The 21,851-nt window shown below is 42.3% G+C and overlaps 1 protein-coding gene across 1 annotated transcript in view; it reads left to right on the top strand.

Moving 5' to 3' along the window:
• LOC124799174 (pikachurin-like) overlaps positions 1-21,851 on the top strand; it is a 944,586-nt gene that overhangs the window by 741,014 nt on the left and 181,721 nt on the right. The gene's annotated exons all lie outside the window — the stretch shown is intronic.

Consider the following 21,851-nt stretch of genomic DNA (forward strand, 5'->3'; position numbering starts at 1 on the left):
CCATTATTTGAAAATGGATATCGGCCCGAAACTGGTCATCGAATGAATAAAAGGTAAAAATTAGCAACTTGGACTGGTTTTTCGTTCTACTGATTAACAATCGTTGCTGACCCCAAGCTACTCCAGCATGCTAGAAGTTCGTAAATACTGTCAGTATGAGACAATGGCCACACGACTCTTGTCTGTTATTCGTTCGTCTCGTTCTTGAGATGCCGCCCGTGGTATACTGAAATCCCTAAAGCCTCGTCCCTATAACCGGAAAATCCGTCAGGTGCTACGGTCTGTTATTTAAGGCTACTTCATTTGCTACTGAGAAGCTAGAGATTTAGAGTCGTATAATGAAATTAATTTATGGAAATACAAGGAAATCCTCTATTATTTCCTTTCACTTGTTGTAAATAATCCTTCCTTAAATGAGTTCACTATGCAACCCCTCCCCCCCCCCCCCAGCACTTTTTCTTTTTTCGCTCTTTGCTCACCGACTATTGTTAGTGTTGAATATGTTGTAGTGCGGTCCAGCAGTATACTCATCATCTTCCAGTTCAGCAAAGGTGAGCTGAAAGGTTGGACACCACTGCTCTATAGGAACATTCATTATACGAATGTATGGTTTCACGGTAGTAGTAATAATAATAATAATGAGCGTATAGCATTGGTGGTCGTGAGACCCTTCGCGGGGCTGTTCGGCCGCCGCTCCACAAGTTCTTTAACGCCACTATGGCGACTTGCGAGTGAATGAGGATGAAATACACACAACACCCAGTCATCTCGAGGCAGAGAAAATCGCTGGCCCCGCCGGGAATCGGACCCGGGACCCCGTGCGCAAGAAGCGAGAACGCTACAGCAAGACCACGAGCCGCGGACGGTTTCACGCTGTTATATAATGATAAAATTTTGTACGGCTTCCAGCCACGTCAACTGGTTATATGTCAAAGTGCCTCCTACTGAATACTTCTTGGCCGTTGTCAAATGGCGAATCTCGTGTGATCGCTGCAGCAGTCATTATAGCGGTGCTACCGTGTGCGACTTCATTGGCGCCCAGTCTAGCGCCATACATGGTAATGGTTTCGTTGACCACCCGCCGAGCCCACTACAGCTTCCCGATGGACGACTCCCACGCTCTGCTTACCTGTAGGCATCCGTCTTTATGGGGGATGTTATTAGAAATTTTTATCTCGACTGCCTTTTTTGTATATTCATATCACAGAATCCATTATTGTATTTCATTATAGATGTCTCAAGGAATGCAGTCGGTGTCCGTTTTCCGGATCGTGATCTGAGGACACCGTAGGCAGCAATATTTGTCGTATTTTACAGGGCGCTATCCATTACGACGCACATTCAGCGCGACATAAAACTTCGCGCGTTCGGTATCCCGACAAATCAGCGGTAGCAGAAGATCCTCTGGAAAACAGACACCGAATTGCATGCGACGAGGTATCTAATATTGAACAGAGTTACGGATTTTGCAAAAGCGTTACGAAAGAAGCTATCTCAGCTAGGTGTCTGCGGCCAAGCACAGCTTGGGGCCCGGCCTTTCGAAAGTTGAAGCGGGTTCGGTGGGTTGGCAACAGAAACATTACCACATATGGTGCTGGAGTGGGCACCAGTGACGTCACTGAAGGTAGTAGGCTCGTGGCCTACGAGAAATACAGGCCGCGGCGCGTACGTCACGAAGGTAGGCTCGTGCTCGATCGCTCGCTCAACTCATCAGACTAACTACGTTTCTACACTTGTTAGTTCGTAATTTGGTGTGTATGTACATACGAGAGCTCCACGGAATCCTCTATTATGGAATCTTACTGTTATTAGTCCTACAATGATCGGAAGTCCATAGGTCTCCTTATAATTAGTTACGGCTATACTGGATCAAAATTGTTCAAATTGCTCTGAGCACTATGGGACTTAACTTCTGAGGTCATCAGTCACCTAGAACTTAGAACTACTTAAACCTAACTAACCTAAGCAGTCACGCGGTTCCCGACTGAAGCGCCTAGAACCTAACGGCCACACATGGCCAACCACCTTTAACTTCAGAAGAAGTTGATGATATATCCCTACAAGGAAAGCTTAAGAAATATTCTTCTTTGTGTGTGAAATGGATGGACAAAAGAAAAACAAAGCTAAGAAGCAGTATTTGACATCTACAGTTGTCTTTAGAATACATGCGAATGTAACACTGAAATTCAATTTTATAAGACTGGCTTAATGTGCTTAATGTGTAATAGGACATAAACGGATTTTCTTAGGGTTATGCCGGCCGGAGTGGCCGAGCGGTTCTAGGCCCTGCAGTCTGGAGCCGAGCGACCGCTACGGTGGCAGGTTCGAATCCTGCGTCGGGCGTGGATGTGTGTGATTTCCTTAGGTTAGTTAGGTTTAATTAGTTCTAAGTTCTAGGCGACTGATGACTTCAGAAGTTAAGTCGCATAGTGCTCAGAGTCATTTTGGTAGGGTTATGGGAAAAATTAGTAGAAACATTTAGTAAGTGTCTTCGCCGCTATTAAATTGAAAGCAGTAGAAATACTGCTTATTTTTCTCTGGAGGACGGGAGAACCTTACTGCAATGTTATGCAGCAAAGACAATCCATTAAGAATGATCATTGTTGAAGTGTAAATGACTCATAAATATTCGACATCTCCCTACTCAAAATACTTCTTTCTTCTCGTTTAAGGTGGGTAGGACGTCAAACGGGCTGACTTGGAGCAGGAGAGGCACCACAGGACATTTCAATTTCCACTGTCTATACTTCTACAAATAAATTTATAAAACTTCGTCAGCATGACCAGGAAGAATTCAGAAGTCACACTCTTAGCAATAGAAGTTGTAAAACATAACGAAATAATTTTTTTTTACATGTGATATTTCATCATATTTTTCAGTTACTAATGGCAGCATTTGTTGCTATAGGTACAGTTTTCTTCATAAATAACAGAGATACTTCGATGAATTTTGCACAACACACAAACCATACTTAAAGGTGTATGAAACTCTAGAATTTTCCAAATCTATTAAAAACTGTGGTAAAAATTGCGGTAATTAACTACAAAATTTGTGTTTTTTCTAAACATGAGTTTTAAAATAGAACAGTTCATTCGTTTTTTGATAAATTAAATAATTTCTAGAGTTTCATACCCCTGTAAGTACGGTATGTATGCTGTGCAAAATTCATCGAAGAATCTCTCTAACTTATGAAGAAAAGTGTACCTATAGCAACAAATGCAGCCATTAGTAAGTGAAAAAAATGATGAAATTTCACACGTAAAAAATTTATTTTGTTATGTTTTCGAACTTCCACTGGAATGAGTGTGAATCTTGAATCCTTCTTGGTGATGCTGACAAAGTTTAATGAATTTATTTGTAAAAATATGAACACTGGAAATTAAAATGTCCTGTGATGCCTCTCCTGCTCCAAGTCGGCCTGTTTGACGTCCTACCCCCCCTTAATAAAAGTAAAAATTACAAAACCTAAGACAAATCATGTTTCTGTTTCCCGGTTACAAATACAACAAATTTCTCAGCGAAAATGTTTCTCTTTGTAACGTGTGAAGGCTAGTGAAACACACAGTATGAAAATTCCTCGTTTAGTTTCGTCGCTTGAGTGCCTGCTTTGTTCATTTCCTGGTAGCCTCCTACATTAGTATCGGAGATGCCGCTTCGTAAAGTTCTCGTCGGGAACACCTCTTCGTCCAATTAACTCTGCTTTACTTGGACGAGACCCTACTCCGCTTCCTCCGACGGGCCCCCAGCTCGTTCGTCCTTCCCTGTGCTGATACTTGAGATAAGAGAGCGCATTAGCCGAAAACTTCGACTCACTCGTCATTTAATGCCGTCCTGCGCCACTACGTTTGAAGGGCATCGTACCAGCGAAATGAATTTGTTGCGTGTAGCACCCTGTTTGCAGAAAGCAGTCGGATAGGCGACAAAACACTTTCGAACTTCCGAAATTTTCTTCGCTCTCATCGTTCGGATCTACAGTTGTCGCCAAAGGTACTGAAGTGGTATTTGAACAAAGTCAGTAGCCGATAAAGCATGCGAGTATAATAATGAATGATGGGATTCAAAACTCACGTATTTACCGAGACGAGGCTACACTCCACAAAACGCCTCACTTTATGAACCTTATAAATCACCATACGCACGAAACCTGCGTCGCACATCAGAGGCAATGGAGAACAGACAAGGCGAATATTGACGATATTCCATCTGCGTTGTCAAAATGGAAAATCCGTTACACCGTAATCCTCGCTACCGAGCCTTCTTTCAGATTATGCACTCAATCCATGTCAACTAAATATGTGAAATCCTTATTGTTCATTTGTGTGTCCACTTTCCATTGTAGCACTAAATGTTACGGGGCCGGTTTTCCTGGAATTTTTCCAGTTACTGTATCTGTTCTTTTGGCTGTATCCTGCCGCCACTTTAGACTATAATGAACTCAGGTATTCGACCTTTCTTCTCCTCGCTTTTCATTAAGCATGCAACATCATCTACGTTGTTGCTCATCTTGGGTGTTTCTGGTTTTCAAAGAGTATTTTAGTTGTCTTAAGCTTACACAAATATTACAGATTAATAGTGATGTTATCACTTATATCCCCATGCGCTGTAGATCAACATCGGCATTGTAATCTCTTCTGAAAGTTTTCTCATATCAGTTGCTTTCGTCTCAACTTTAATAAAAGACGTTTACATTTTCCACTTTGGTTGTACAGCAATACGATTACAGTCATTTACCTCACGCGATCAGCTGATGTCGGTGATGTCCAGTTGTCAAGTGCTTTTGAGTTATCACATTTTTTGTGTATGCACAGGGGTGACAGCGTCACAAAATACTGTACTCCTATGCTAGCCGACAGTGGTTCGACAGCAAGCATGGGGAGCTGGACACCGGACAAGGGAAAGAAATTCGACGAACGAGTCAGTCTACGGGGGGAGCCAGCACGGCCAGCGCCGGCGACGGAAGAAGCTAAGCACGCGGCGGAGGGAGTTCTATGCGTCCATCTAGACGTCCGCTGGCGCGGATACTAAACAGCTGAAAATGGCACATCGCTGAAATCAGATTATCGTGTGAAGTAAATAAGGGTATTCGTAATCCAGCTGAGGTGAAAAATGGAAATGTCTTTTAATTTCTTCTACTTCTGTATGTGTCTCACTTGTCCAATTAATAGTTAAAAATACTTTTTTAAATACCGGTAGATTCTTTTAAGAACTGTACAGTCCGCTTGTAGCTGCTAATTCCTGTTTATTGTGGGATCAACTGAGTCGCACCTTTATGTTAGAGACCGTTAAGTGATAGAAATTGTAGCGCCTACTATGAAGGAAATAGAAAAGTACTCACTTTAACTGGATTACTTGAAGCCGTTAAGCCAATACGATCGCTCAAGGCACACCTTAGAATCATCAAATGCCATGGATGTTGAATGATCCATCAGTAACTTAGGGAATCGCAGGTCATCACTGAGGGAGATACTAACTTTGACCAGAAAAATAGGGCCGTTGAGCGGAAGAACACGAAATTGAGTCGAACTGTTGATAGTTCGCAAAAAAAGAGCTATCTCAGTGTGACCTGTAACTGTCTAAAATTATTAACGAATATTTCAACATCCATTGCATCTGATGATGTCAGGATATGTTCCTTATAAGAGGACTATTCGGAAAGTAAGATCCGACTGATCGCGAAATGGAAAGGACAGTGAAAATCCGACGAAACTTTGTATAGGCGGGTAGTGTCTGTAGTATGCCTTTCGATCACGTCACCTCTCGCCTTTCAGTTCTGAGTATACAGTTAACATGTAAACATGTCTAGAGCAATAGTGTCTCCCGACAAGCATGGGTGTCCGCTGAGAGATTTCGTCTGATTTCATGCCACCCTGCATAACGTACTTGTCATGCGTTTCCTTCTTCATGACTATTCTCGTCCGCGTACCGCGAGAGCAATGAGGACGCTCCTGCAGCGTTTCCGATGGAAAGTGTTTGGTTACACACCGGACAGCCCGGACTTGGTTCCCTCTGGTGTCCACCTCTGCTCACATGAACCGCTAATCATGAGAACAGCATTTTGCCACAGACAGGAATAGCAAACCGCGTATAGAAGTGACGGAAAGCACAGATGGCAGCCTTCTGTGACGAGGGTATTGGAAAGTAGGGACAATGCTACAACAAATTTGTCGTCTGCAGCTCGTGGTCGTGCGGTAGCGTTCTCGCTTCCCACGCCCGGGTTCCCGGGTTAGATTCCCGGCGGGGTTAGGGATTTTCTCTGCCTCGTGATGACTGGGTGTTGTGTGCTGTCCTTAGGTTAGTTAGGTTTAAGTAGTTCTAAGTTATAGGGGACTGATGACCATAGATGTTAAGTCCCATAGTGCTCAGAGCCATTTGAACCATTTGAACAAATTTGTCAGTCGGAGAGGCGACCTTGTAGAGAAGTAGTTGGAAGGAGTAGCAAACTGTTGCAAATAAAACATTTCTGTCTTTCACTGTGGATTCCATTTCGTTCCTGATCGGACCTTACTTTCCACATAGACTTCGTAGAACGCTGGAAGACTGTAGTAGTTTAATGACTTACTGTAATCCAGCTAAGTGAGTATTTTTCCGTCTGCTACGCAGTAGACACTTTCACTAAACGGTATCTAATTCGGGAGTGCAGTAGCGCTCGAAAGTATTTTGACGTATACAGGGTTATTACAAATGGTTCAAATGGCTCTGAGCACTATGGGACTCAACTGCTGTGGTCATAAGTCCTCTAGAACTTAGAACTACTTAAACCTAACTAACCTAAGGACATCACACACATCCATGCCCGAGGCAGGATTCGAACCTGCGACCGTAGTGGTCGTGCGGTTCCAGACTGTAGCGCCTTTAACCGCTCGGCCACTTCGGCCGGCTGGTTATTACAAATGATTGAAGCGATTTCACAGCTCTACAATAACTTTATTATTTGAGATATTTTCACAATGCTTTGCACACACATACAAAAACTCAAAAAGTTTTTTTAGTCATTCACAAATGTTCGATATGTGCCCCTTTAGTGATTCGGCAGACATCAAGCCGATAATCAAGTTTCTCCCACATTCGGCGCAGCATGTCCCCATCAATGAGTTCGAAAGCATCGTTGATGCGAGCTCGCAGTTCTTTCTTGGTAGGGGAGGTTTAAACGCTGAATCTTTTACATAACCACACAGAAAGAAATCGCATGGGGTTAAGTCGGGAGAGCGTGGAGGCCATGACATGAATTGCTGATCATGATCTCCACCACGACCGATCCATCGGTTTTCCAATCTCCTGTTTAAGAAATGCCGAACATCATGATGGAAGTGCGGTGGAGCACCATCCTGTTGAAAGATGAAGTCGGCGCTGTCGGTCTCCAGTTGTGGCATGAGCCAATTTTCCAGCATGTCCAGATACACGTGTCCTGTAACGTTTTTTTCGCAGAAGAAAAAGGGGCCGTAAACTTCAAACCGTGAGATTGCACAAAACACGTTAACTTTTGGTGAATTGCGAATTTGCTGCACGAATGCGTGAGGATTCTCTACCGCCCAGATTCGCACATTGTGTCTGTTCACTTCACCGTTAAGAAAAAATGTTGCTTCATCACTGAAAACAAGTTTCGCACTGAACGCATCCTCTTCCATGAGCTGTTGCAACCGCGCCGAAAATTCAAAGCGTTTGACTTTGTCATCGGGTGTCAGGGCTTGTAGCAATTGTAAACGGAAAGGCTTCTGCTTTAGCCTTTTCCGTAAGATTTTCCAAACCGTCGGCTGTGGTACGTTTAGCTCCCTGCTTGCTTTATTCGTCGACTTCCGCGGGCTACCCGTGAAACTTGCCCGCACGCGTTCAACCGTTTCTTCGCTCACTGCAGGCCGACCCGTTGATTTCCCCTTACAGAGGCACCCAGATGCTTTAAACTGCGCATACCATCGCCGAATGGAGTTAGCAGTTGGTGGATCTTTGTTGAACTTCGTCCTGAAGTGTCGTTGCACTGTTATGACTGACTGATGTGAGTGCATTTCAAGCACGACATACGCTTTCTCGGCTTCTGTCGCCATTTTGTCTCACTGCGCTCTCGAGCGCTCTGGCGGCAGAAACCTGAAGAGCGGCTTCAGCCGAACAAAACTTTATGAGTTTTTCTACGTATCTGTAGTGTGTCGTGACCATATGTCAATGAATGGAGCTACTGTGAATTTATGAAATCGCTTCAATCATTTGTAATAGCCCTGTATAATAACTGGATTAATCAAAAAGTAATTTGTTTCATTGATGGATATTCAGTGTTCTACAGAATAATGAACAAGTAGCCAAGTAATAGGGTGTAATTTTTTTAATAAGTACGATGGTGGAGCAAAAGTGTTTTGACATTGTTGAAAAAAACGTTTTTTAACACATAACTATCATCTACCATAATAAGAAAATCGTTATTTAGTAGGATACCCCTTAGCTTTTATGACAGTCTCACAGCGCGCCGGCATTGAGTCTACCTACTTTCGCAATCGATCCATCGGAATTTTATCCCACTCATTTTTGAGACTGTCAGAAAAAGCGTCTTTGTTCGGATAATTTTTTATTCTGTTTCTGCTATCCAACTTCTCCCATAGATGTTCTATGGGATTCAGATCCGGAGTTCGGCTTGGCCAATATAAAATCTTTACTTTTTTGCGTTTTAAAAAATCACTAATGTACTTGGACTTGTGCTTGGGATCGTTATCTTGTTGAAAATATCCACCTGGATTTTGGTGTTCAGCGTATGGTAGCATTTGAGTCTTCAATACTTTTTTGTAAACGAACCAATCCCTAATAAGGTTCAGTTCGAACTAGCGATCTAGCTCAAAATGGCGAAAAACATCCCCAAACCGTCACACTGCCACCTTTATATTTGCCCGTGGAATTTGGTACCGAAAGTCACATCTTTTATTTACAGGACGTCAAACATATTTGATGTCATCAGATGACATTAAATTAAATTTGCCCGCGTCACTCCACAGAACTTTAGACCAGTCTGAACTTGACCATGATCTGTGCCGTTTTGCTAACGTAAGTCGGGCCTTCCTCTTTTTCGTAGACACTAAAGGCTTTTTCGTCCGTCTTCGTCCATGCCCTGCAAAGAGTTTCAAGCATTGTTTGACAGTGGAAGCGTGAATGTCGACGGTATATTTTCTGGTCATTTATCTTTGTGCCATTACAGCCGACTTGCGAACGTCATTGTTGATAACTTTTTTTTACAATATGATCGACGTTACGAGACCCTTTTCTTTGACGTCCACTGCGAGGCTTATTTTTGACTGTCTTTCGTTTATTGTACACTTTTTCCCATGTACACTCTAAAAATACAAGCAACTCCGGTTTGTTTCAGTCCTTGCTTTATTGCACTTATTACGGTGTTTCTAAAGTCACTGGAATATTCCAAACGTTTCGGCATATTGAAATGATCACTGTAAGTAAATATCAGTAGAAATCAAAACTAAGAAGCAAGGAACGTGCACGAATTCACGGAGCAAACTGCGTGTCGCTGAAAGTCGCATTCATCCGGCAGCGCAAAGTGTAAACAAATAAGTCGCAACCTGACACCTTTAGATAATCGCAATTATTCTGCTCGACACTATACTCATGACACTGTCCGACAGTGTTTTATTTTAACAGAAATAGTAACGAATTTTATGTTGTCAAAATACTTTTGAGTGCTACTCTGTGTTGATGTCGACTTAACCTGAAATTGTGATTCATTATCGCGAATCCGGTTGTACCATGGTACCAGAATAAACAAGAATTCGCAGCTACAAGCATTATCTACAGTTTTTTTGATTTTACTACAAAATTTAAAAAAAAACTAACCATACATAGACTGAGCTGCGGTTACTCACATTGAAAAATTATATGTAAAATTTACAGTTACTTTAAATTCCAGTCAGTGGTCAAAATACTATTTTTAACATTTGTAAAGAAATATCCATAGGCTTCCTAAGGAGCTTCAAGATTATTAAAACACTTTGAGGAATATATACGCATTCTTTGCACATATACGGCTACCTGCTAACAGAAATGCTGCTGTAATTGAAGTATAGCAATTTTAGAAAAGCGATCACATAACAGAATACATGAATACGTGAAATGATTTTATTTTATTCCATTTCAGATGGTTTTTTCCGCCACCTCTTGTTATCCTCTAGCTACAGATCAAGTTCCAGTCCCAACCTCCAGATTTTGGTTGTCCGTGTTTTCCATTAAATGCTTAAGGCGAATGCTGAAGTTATTATTTCCAAAAACACGCAGCTGACTTTTTGCTCAAACTCGTGCTTGAACTCCGTTTCTCATGTATCGTTGTCGAGGAGACTCCTGATTCTGATCTTCTTTTCTTCTTGAGACACACTGTTGATGCCAGGATTTTAACGAAACTGCGATTGTACAGATTGAATTAGCTTATGTGAGGCATTTCACTCATTAGTAACGTCCAGCGTGCCTACATCCCATGGTTCACCAATGCTGTCCATTACTATGGCGGCGGCAGTTTTTTTCCCCCATTTGATCCTCCCCTCTTCTGCTCCCTCCCTCACAAACGTCGGTTTCAGGGTAGAGGGACATCTGCGGTCCGCACTAAATCGCTAGCGCGCGCGCAGTCGCGCATTTCGCGCTGATTGTTATTACCAGCGCGACCGGGGAGTGCTCACGTCTACAAATTAACAATTAGAGGCCGTTACGTGAAGAGCGGTAAATATCGGCCGCCTGCTTCCTCGAAACCTGCGTAATGTCGCGGTAACGGCGCTAATTGGATTGACCGGCGCGGAACGAGATTATTTCCGATCATCAGCTCGCTGCATTTAGGAGTCGTTTTCCGATGATTGCAGAATTTAAATGTTGCGCTACGTCTGTGTTTGTGCGTCGTATTGATGTGGACTGTGTTTGTTCGTTACGAAACCGAGGCAAAACGACTAAAAAATGTGTCCGATAACGTTACAGACAGATGAAACGGCGTGCAGAAGATCGATACTTACCGACATTCGCTCTCTAGAGGACCGGTTAAGCATAGAGCGTTGTTTCTGAAACGAGTCTCACATTGCAAAATTTTGACGTCGTCCTCTTCATAAAATCGAGCAAGATGAACGTCATTAAGAAAAGAAATTGAGAATACAGCCAGTGATGAAACTAGAACAGATTTAGGAGACATTATGCTCTCCATAGTAGGAGAAAGAATTTCGCTACGGGTGGCAATTTTTTTCGCACCACCATTGCCCTGCTATATTATCTTCAGATACGCACCAAGCTACGTTCAGCCATCAACGCTAGTTGCTTTGAATACTGCTCCACATCTAATTTGTTTTGAGCGGATGTTGATACCTTAGAATATTCAGCACGGCTTTCTGGCCCCTTACAGTAGAGACGAATCCCCTTACAGCAGATACTACGTCAAAAGTGACAGACACTCTCACGAAATACGTGACACTTCGTTTTTCCAGTAGAATGTGTGTAATGTGCCTTTATATCGGTTTGACACTCCTTGATTAAAGATGCTCCTTATACTGGACACGAGAACATTATCAACCAAGCTTAAGGTAGTTTGCTACTTTACCTCATAGTTTATCGTATTCATAGAGCAATCGTTTGGTGACATCTACTTACCGTGTATTTCAAGTTGTATTCATTCGAGCCCTTACTAATAACGTACATTCTGAAACTGAAACCCACTCCTCCGGTGGACATAGTTATCTTGTAGTCGTGTACTGCCCGCTATTCAAGGTCCGAGACTTCGTATGTTGACTGAAATTTTTCTTCACTTTATAAAAAATGAAAAGATATTTCGAATGATATATATTTATTACTGCCCTGTGCAAAACAAGCAACACGAGTCCGCTACAGTGAAATGTCTCGTTGCCTCAGTGAGTCAGTGTTGGCATCTTCACCCTAAACAAAAACAACACACTGCCATCTTGGAAACATACACACGTCCGTAGCTGTGAGAACACTCTACTACCTAAGCTTGCCGATGTCATGTCAAGACTTATCAAGTGCTTCAAGTGGCTCTAAGCGCTATGGGACTTAACATCTGAGGTCATCAGACCCCTAGACTTAGAACTACTTAAACCTAACTAACATAAGGGCATCACACACATCCATGCCCGGGGCGGGATTCGAACCAGTGACTGTAGCAGCAGTGTGGTTCCGGATTGATGCGCCTAGAACCGCTCGGTCACAGCGGCCGGCTCAAGACTTGTCAGAACTGCCCAACTGAAAAGTGGCTCACCTCAATCGAGGCTACGGCTTTCATTCAGGTGGCTTCTGAAGTTATTCCTATGGCGTCAGATTACTCATACGTCAGAACTAGGACGTGTCTTAAGAATCAAGGCTCATGTAAATTTATATTGATGGCTGATTACACAGACAACTCAGTGCTTAAGAATGACATTGGGAAACTCTCTCAAACTGCCGGTTTAGATCGTATGCAGCTACTGAAAGGTTGTAGAAGGGCTACAAACATACAAAAACCAAAATCACTAGAAAAACGTAATAATAAATGTTAAACTGTATGTTATCGTGAAGGATATGAAAGGATTCCTTTTCTTCAACGGATTATGGAACACAAATTTAATTTTGTCTATGAAAGGTGTTAATTAATAGTTATTAAAATGTCGCCCTTTAAAGATTTTTTCCTTTTTTGCAGACTAGAGGCAATTTGACCTCGTGCTTCGACTGAAACTGGCTACGTCAATGGCTTCAAAGATCTTTCCTAAACAAGTGTCAAAATTACGATGAGCTGTGTTCTCGTACCAGGTTGTATGAGGTTAGTTGATGGATGTCATCCCTGGCTTCCAGCGCGTGGTAATAAAGCTAGGGATAATTTAGAGATGAGGAACCAAATACGGAAACTAGATCACACGAAGAAAGTAAATGATGGTGAAGAGAGAATTAAAAAGATTAATATGAAAATTGGTGGATAATGTCAAACAGTTTTATGCAGTGGCCGAAAATATCAGTTACGTTACGTAAGAAGCAACTTTCGTTACGTAGTATGTAGGTGATGACGAACAAAGCACGTTATATCTGAGCAACTCGTTTGGAAACAACAGAGTTGTGGCAATCGATCTCGGGTTTCTGAGAGTGGCTACTGGAGTAGAATTATGTCACAGAATACCGTAATACGTCAATACTGAATACGGTGCATCACTGGATAACGTTTGAGCATTCATGTGTACCCGGAATGAAAGCATGTCAGTAAACTCTTTTTTTGTCCAGTTATATGTTTTGAGCACAAAAGATCAAATGATTATTGTATGCACCGTGAGAAAATACCAAGATACCGAACATCAGGAGCTAGGAAGCAAATGTATTAATAACGACATATGTGGAGCAAAGAAAATAACTTTGATATTTAGAATTGTAGTCCCAGGAGATCGCGATTTCTGCACTGCAGCCTGACTTGTAGATCTGCAGCAGACGAGCCTTCTGACCAGACACTACAGCAGCAAAAAAATAGTTCAAATGCCTCTGAGCACTATGGGACTTAACATCTGAGGTCATCAGTCCCCTAGAACGTAGAACTATTTAAAACTAACTAACCTAAGGACATCACACACATCCATGCCCGAGGCAGGATTCGAACCTGAGACCGAAGAAGCAGTGCGGTTCCGGACTGAGGCGCCTAGAACCTTTCGGCCACAGCGGCCGGCCAGCAGCAACACTCCTGGATTTCCCTCGCTATTGCCAGATATGCTAACGAAAACTTCTGTATTGGCCTTCGACTTACAGATAAGCAGTTCGAGGCCTGGTGGTGAAAAAATGCTGTTGATAGCAGTGGTATCTATGGCCGGTATAAGCTCCCGTCTCCTTGGAGATTATATGGGTTAATTAATAATTATTATGTTACATTCCTCTTGTTTTAGTTGACCGTGTGTATCGAGACTTCTTTCATTGTTAAATGGAATGGTGTGGTACTAACCGATGGAGACGCATCAAGAACTGCACAAACATAAACACACTATTATTCAAACTGTGTGCCACTACTATTAAACACAGATATAAATCCTTCGCTACGCAACCGCCTTTGGCTCATGCAGCCTACACCTCCCACAGCCTCTCAACAACTGCCTCTAGGCTTGGCCACTGTTTCTATGTTTCGATACAGTGTATCGATACGTGGAACTGTTTCAGTGTTTCGGAACGGCTGTGGTTCACTGTTTCGAAACAGTGATGTTTCATTCCGCCCCTGTGTCGGATACCCAGACCAGATTCGATCTCGAGCCAGACACAGAAACTGTATCGTTGTTTCAAAATAAGGCTGTTTCAGTCCACCTGTGCTTGGAACGGACTAATTCTATCGAAACAGGGATGTTTCATTCCGCTCTGTGCCCGACGAGATTCGGGCTCGGCACAGGTACTGAAACACAACTTTCAAGAGTGTCGAAATCTTTTTGACAAGCAGTAGCATGAAGCTTAAGATATCCGAAAATAAAGTTTCTTTTCTAGCTGACTGTCCTATTACGAAATGGCGTAACATCTGCTTTATAAACACTAACCAAACAATAAAACAACGCATACTATTCAAATTCAAAATAATAAATATGTGAAAATGATTCGATTAAATTACACTTTTTTATAACATACGCTTCTCATGTACAGTAATCATATTAAGAAACGCAAGTAAGCCTACAACGTTTTGAATACAAAAAAGGCGTAGAGTGAGAGTTATTAGACATAAACATAAATTTGATGTAGGTATAATTGCAAACAATCTGTTTGACATATCACTGATAGCGTAATGGTGAACGGGGAGGGCTGGGAAGCATGGTGAATTTATAGCAGAAATTCAAAATGTTTTCTGTTATATTTTGTTATTTATTCGAATTATTTGGCGTTATTTTTGAGACTATAGTCACTGTGCCTATTATCCACAATGATTCCCTTTGTGTTCATCGAAATTAGCAGGATGGGTATATTACCCATACTAACGGAATGTGGGAATCCCAGTAGCATGTCCGTTGTTTCTGCAGTTTGCTCCCACCTCCAGTTCCGTTCGTGGTGGTTCTTCTGTCTTCAGCTATGGCTGTCCTCAGCCAACTGAAAAGTATGAAAGTCACACGACACGAAAGCAGCGCATTTGCTGCAGGAAATACGAAACTGCCAAGACGCCCAAGTGATAGTTTCATACTTTCTGCTATATGATTAGCGCTCTCCCACCTCATTTGTGTTTATACGGACATACTTATACAGTAGACATTCAAGATGATAAAATGTGTAGGTTTAATAGATTACAAAACACAAACTGTTTCACTGTTTCGAAACAGCGCATCGAAACATTACGTTGTACTGTTTAATTTGTTTCGAAACAGTTAAGTGTTTCAGTGTGCCCATCTCTAACTGCCTCTGCTTGCGACTCTCTGCGCCACTGGGCATTGTCGCCCTCCAAAGAACAACCACTTACAGATACTACACACCAGTACCCTCACACTGGCAAGGGAATGAAAGGACGTGGCGTCCTATTTGAGATCGGCAGACTTCGCGCCAATATAATGCTCTAAACCCCAACCAAATTTTTCTTATGCTTCAGGGACGTAACACACTCGGTGGGAACGCGTCCGTCGGAAGTTTACGTCGAACAGGGCGACTTCACGTGACAGTTTCTGTCGCTGATATCACATAATTGTAGCCATTAACGAAAATACTTCGTTGTTTTATGAATATGATCATATGGGAAGCTGTGGAGAATCACTTTTGTAATTCTTGCTATAATTGTTGAATGGCGAAGGAGGAAATAACCACATGGTTACTTAACATTCTAACAAGCCGCTTGGCTAGGATATATTTGTTGCAGCCGCAACTTGTTGACACTAGCTTTAAAAGCTATTACGTTTAGCTTTTATTTGTAAAATAACTTCTTTTTAAAAACAGGGGTTTGAGGAATATATCCCTCCAAATGCTGTAGCTATTCGTGCCTCAACAAGGTAAGTTGCTACATAGCACAGAGTCACCACTTAAAGTACTACGTATAACAATGTTTGTGTAAATATTGGAGAATGTCAAAGTTCACGCTCGTAGTTTTGACGTTCTATGTGTCACATAAGCTTTCATGTCAGGTTAGAGTTCTAAACAGTTAACCCAGGTTAAAGATAAAAGCAGAACTGTCACTGAAAATAAAGAAGAGTGATTTTTGTCAGAAAGTGCAGGATACAAAGAGTGGGTGAAAGCGAATGGCAGCGAGGGAGAACGTGAGCGACGGGCAGAAAGGCAGGATTTGAGGCCGAGCCACCGGAAACGTTCAGTCGCGCCCCGCCGCCTGTTACCTCGTGAATAATACAACAGCGCTGCCGGACCCTATATAATGGATGTGTTGACAATAAATCCGTTACTCTACTGCACACCCAACATAGCAGAAAGATCGCCCGAGTATTTCATTCGTAACAAATGCAGATTCTGCGAAGTTCACACCTTTTGCTTAATTATACAGCGCGCGTCGTAAATTATACACCGCAGAAACTGGGAGCGAAACGTTAAGCCGCCTCCACTTGGATGATATATCTGAGGTGTTTCCTACACTATTTATCACGTCCGTCTGGAGCCACGGCTTTTCCTGAGTACCAAAGGTCAAATGTTCTCAGGCAGTGAAAGCACAATACGCTTTTATGGTGTGAAACGTATGACCTGTCCACGAAGAGTTACCTACACCTAACGCAGAAGCAGGTCCTCCTATCTTGAAAGCGCGCTCGCACACAAACAGACGCACACACACACACACACACACACACACACACACACACACACACACACACACACACACACACACTTACATACATATACATAAGTAACACACATACACACACAGACACACTCACACACAAACACACACAAACACACACATACACACACACATATACATACATAAACAAACAGCGACCGGTTGAATGCGATGCAAACGTTGAACTTCTCGAATGGTGGGCGTTGTCAGCTATGTGGGAAACAACATTTTATTCAGCCTATCGAAATTGTTTACACTTTTATACAACACCATTCACTAAAGTACTGATACTTTCCGGTTTATAAACAAAAAGTAAATGTCTCAGCTCTTAACGCAGAAAAATAGTACATAAATAATAATATCTGAGCAGAAAACTGACTTCACATTCGTTCAAGTGTACAGCTTAACTCGAACTCCACCGACAAAGTGTAGGACGTTAGTGTTCACCTGATTGTTTTGTCATAGGGATTCGTTGTACAGTTGTAATTTAAACATTATTGTTTCGGTTCATTACGCCAGTTACCTCCGTTTCTTTGAAAATACTTTCATGCAGTCACCAAAACGTACAACAAAAACAATGGTTTCTCGTAGGAGTCTATTTACACACAGAAAAAAACTGGGATGTGACTAGAGCGCTGCGGGATCGGTGCGTTGTTGTTCCGCTCTTACATCGTATTTAGTGAAACAACACACGAGGCGCATATCGCCCAATTCTTCATCAGTAAACCTATCTATCTTACTGTTCTGTGTCGCAGGTATCTTAACAACAAACACGATGTGAAGAATAAACCCAACAAAGAAAAGAGCAGTACTGAATGCAAGCTTCAGCGAAGCAAGAAAAACAAGTATTGTTTCCAGAAAGGTCACACAGCGCATACCATTTGTACCACTACGTGTATGTTGCAGTCAACACAGTTCCAGTTACCTTTGTAGGCAAATGGAACTGAGAAATCAATCAAAATGGAGTATCTCTATAACGACCTACCGGATTCCATGTGTCACTGATACCAAAATACGTAGAAAATATTATTGCAAACGGCGATATTTTGTCGGTGGAGTCCTAGTTGTACCAGTGTACAAATCGACGTGAGATAATTGTCCTTAAAAATCTACAGTTGAATTGGATGATAATAATAATAATAATAATATTCATAATATTCAGGCCATTAGCACAAAGTCGAGGCTACAAAGTCAGTATGTAGTTAAAAGCGTTCTCGCTACTGGTGAGTCAATTATACGTACATTGTTTAACAGTCACTTTCTGAACATAGCAGGTAGATTAAAAAAACTTCGTTCCTACAGGTAATAATATAACCCGCTAGGAAAATGGGTTGCAAGACTTCTATCTGAAATACGCCTCCGTGGACACTGACAAGGAGAAGACTGACTCAATAATTAACCCTACTAAGATAATGGAACATAGACTTGTTGGGATGTCTAGTACGATACTAAAGCAATGTGTCACATTTGTTAGTAATCGGTGGTTAAACCGCTTTGTAAAAAAAAGGAGAAGGGGAACATTTAGACAGTTTTGACCTGTATATACAGGATGGTCCATTGGTAGTGACCCGGCCAAATATCTCACGAAATAAGCGTCAAACGAAAAAATTACAAAGAATGAAACTTGTCTAACTTGAAGGGGGAAACCAGATGGGGCTATGATTGGCCGCTAGATGGCGCTGCCATAGGTCAAACATATCAACTGCGATTTTTTTTTTAGATAGGAACCCCATTTTTATTACATATTCGTGTAGTACGTAAAGAAATATGAATGTTTTAGTTGGAACACTTTTTTCGCTTTGTGACAGATAGCGCTGTAATAGTCACAAACCTATAAGTACGTGGTATCACGTAACATTCCGCCAGTGCGGACGGTATTTGCTTCGTGATACATTACCCGTGTTAAAATGGACCGTTTCCCAATTGCGGAAAAGGTCTATATCCTGTTGATGTATGGCTATTGTGATCAAAATGCCCAACGGGTGTGTGCTATGTATGCTGCTCGGTATCCTGGACGACATCATCCAAGTATCAGGACCTTTCGCCGGATAGTTACGTTATTTAAGGAAACAGGAAGTGTTCAGCCACATGTAGAACGTCAACCACGACCAGCAACAAATGATGATGCCCAAGTAGGTGTTTTAGCTCCTGTCGCGGCTAATCCGCACATCAGTAGCAGACAAATTGAACGAGAATCGGGAATCTCAAAAACGTTGGTGTTGAGAATGCTACATCAAAATCGATTGCACGCGTACCATATTTCTATGCACCATGAATTGCATGGCGACTGGGCACAAGAGAGATTACGGAACGATGACAGATTATTTGCACGCGTTCTATTAGGCGACGAAGCGTCATTCACGTCATTCACTAACAGCGGTAACGTAAACCGGCATAATATCGACTAATGGGCAACGGAAAATCCACGACGACTGCGACAAGTGGAACATCAGCGACCTTGGCGGGTTAATGTGTGGTGCGGCATTATGGGAGGAAGGATAATTGGCACCCATTTCATCGCTGGAAATCTAAATGGTGCAATGTATGCTGATTTCCTACCTAATGTCCTACCAATGCTACTACAAGATGTTTCACTGCATGACAGAATGACGATGTACTTCCAACATGATGGATGTCCGGCACATAGCTCGCGTGCGGTTGAAGCAGTATTGAATAGCATATTTCATGACAGGTTGATTGGTCGTCGAAGCACCATACCATGGCCCGCACGTTCACTGGATCTGACGTTCCCGGATTTCATTCTGTGTGGAAAGTTGAAGGATGTTAGCTATCGTGTTCCACCGACAACGACTGACAACATGCGTAGCGCATTGTCAACGCACGTTCGAACATTACGGAAGGCGAAGTACTCGCTGTTGAGAGGAATGTCGTTACACGTATTGCCAAATGCATTGAGATTAACGGACATCATTTTGAGCATTTATTGAATGAATGTGGTATTTACAGGTAATCACGCTGTAACAGCATGCGTTCTCAGAAGTTCACAAAAGTACATATATCTCATTGGAACAATCGAAATAAAATGTCTACACGTATCTACTATCTGTATTTCAATTTAATAAACATACCTGTCGCCAACTGTTCCTCTAAAATTGTGAGCCATATGTCTGTGACTATTACAGCGCCATCTATCACAAAGCGAAAAAAGTGGTCCAACTAAAACATTCATATTTCTTTACGTACTACACAAATATGTAATAAAATGGGGGTTCCTATTTAAATAAACGCAGTTGATATCTGTTTGACCTATGGAAGCGCCATCTAGCGGGCCAACCATAGCGCCATCTGGTTTCCCCCTTCAAACTAGACAAGTTTCGTTCTTTGTAGTTTTTTTGTTTGATGCTTATTTCGCGAGATATTTGGCCTGGTCACGATCAATGGACCACCCTGTATATCCAAACTGAGCGTTTGGCAGTAAATTATGTGAACTGAACTGATCAGTTACCTTACAGATACAACCCTGCAAGATTTGCAAATACCGACGGCATCGAGTTAAGCGCTGTCGGGCTGGGCTGGCATTTGGATGGGCGACCATCTGGTCTGCCGAACGCTGTCGGCAAGCCGGGTGCACTCAGCCCTTGTGAGGCAGACGGAGGAGATTCTTGATTGACAAGTAGTGGCTTCGGTCTCGTAAACTGCCATACGGCCGGGAGAGCGGTGTGCTGACCACGTGCCCCTCCAGTGACGCCTGTGGATGAGGATGACACGGCGGCCGGTCGGTGCCGTTGGGCCTTCCAAGGCCTGTTCGGACGGAGAGAGAGAGGTCTGCGATGCGTTAGCGGAATCTGTGTGATGATGACAAGTGTAGACTGAACGCGAGTGACCATGTCGTGTTTTCCCGCTCGTCAACTTGCCCCTGTAGCTCCTACCAGTAGGCTGCCGACTATTCCGTATTTCGCGGGAAATCCCGTATTTTGGATACTGTTTTTGTCACATCCCGTGTCCCGTGTTATTTCGAATTAATCCTATATTTTTCTGACTTTTCCTGTGGTAGTTAAAATGATTTATTTCACATGACACGCGACGGCTTTTTCTGCAGTCTCTAGCGCTGTGGTGAACAAGTAAAAGCGTAAGCCGACAACACCGCTTACGTTACGAATCTGTTCTGCCGGCCAGCGATCCGCAAACTGGAGGAAGGGCCACGTTACGCTAAGGTACACGAGGTGACCATTGTTCTGCTCAGATTCGGAGCTCGTGTTTTCTTGTTCTAATATGAGTAGCGATTAAAACAGGGTAAAATCAATCCCAAGGAAGAAATTACCGTTCATGTTGGCAAGAAACATGTTGCTGGATTCGTTCTGTGAAAGCTAATTGCTTCAAAACCTTCCGTCGTTTTTGCAAACAGGAGATTCATGTGGGGTCTGGCGTTAATACTGACCATTCTGAGCATGCAAAAACTGTAGGTCAGCCCTAAATTAATTGAGGATAACATTATGGAATTTTATGTGTCACTGAAAACGTATTAGAAAGAATATCAAATTTGAAGTACGACTGTCAAAGCCAGTAGGATCTTGGATGACTATTAGTCTAAGTTCCACGCTAAATTTTAGCATCTTCGAGAAACAATGGAATCAGTTGAGATGTATGATTTAGATGGTTGTTTGTATGATAAATTCTGTAATGCAAAGGACATTTTGAAGCAAGGCATAGCCATGAAAGGCAGTGCAAACAGAAAGTGGATTAGTGTTTCCTGTGTCTTGAGATATAAAAGTGTTAAGGTTCTCAATCTGGTAAAGGGTGTTGCGTTTGTATTAACCATCCCTGTTTCAAATGCTGAGTCAGTAAGAATTTTTTATTAGGTTAAACATAAATAGAGAGAGGTGTGCAACGAATGTACCGCTGTCCTTATATAAGCAGAATTGTAGTGAGGAATGAATTTTAATATGAAGTCTAGAGAATTCCGTACATATCTAAAATTCAATGAGTCTTTGTGAAAAGAAGCATCAGTGTAAAATAAAACTTGCATGCACATTTTAAATATATTCATGATCTTCTTTGTAGAAAACACTATTTCAAATGTTTATTTTGTAGGCTTCTTCCACGATCCCTTACACAGAGATGACGAAAGTCATGGGCTACTCCTAATATGGTGCCGGACCCCTTCCGCCCGGCGCAATTCAG

The sequence above is a fragment of the Schistocerca piceifrons genome, chromosome 5 (genome assembly GCF_021461385.2).
Source record: "Schistocerca piceifrons isolate TAMUIC-IGC-003096 chromosome 5, iqSchPice1.1, whole genome shotgun sequence".
Classification (NCBI taxonomy): domain Eukaryota; kingdom Metazoa; phylum Arthropoda; class Insecta; order Orthoptera; family Acrididae; genus Schistocerca; species Schistocerca piceifrons.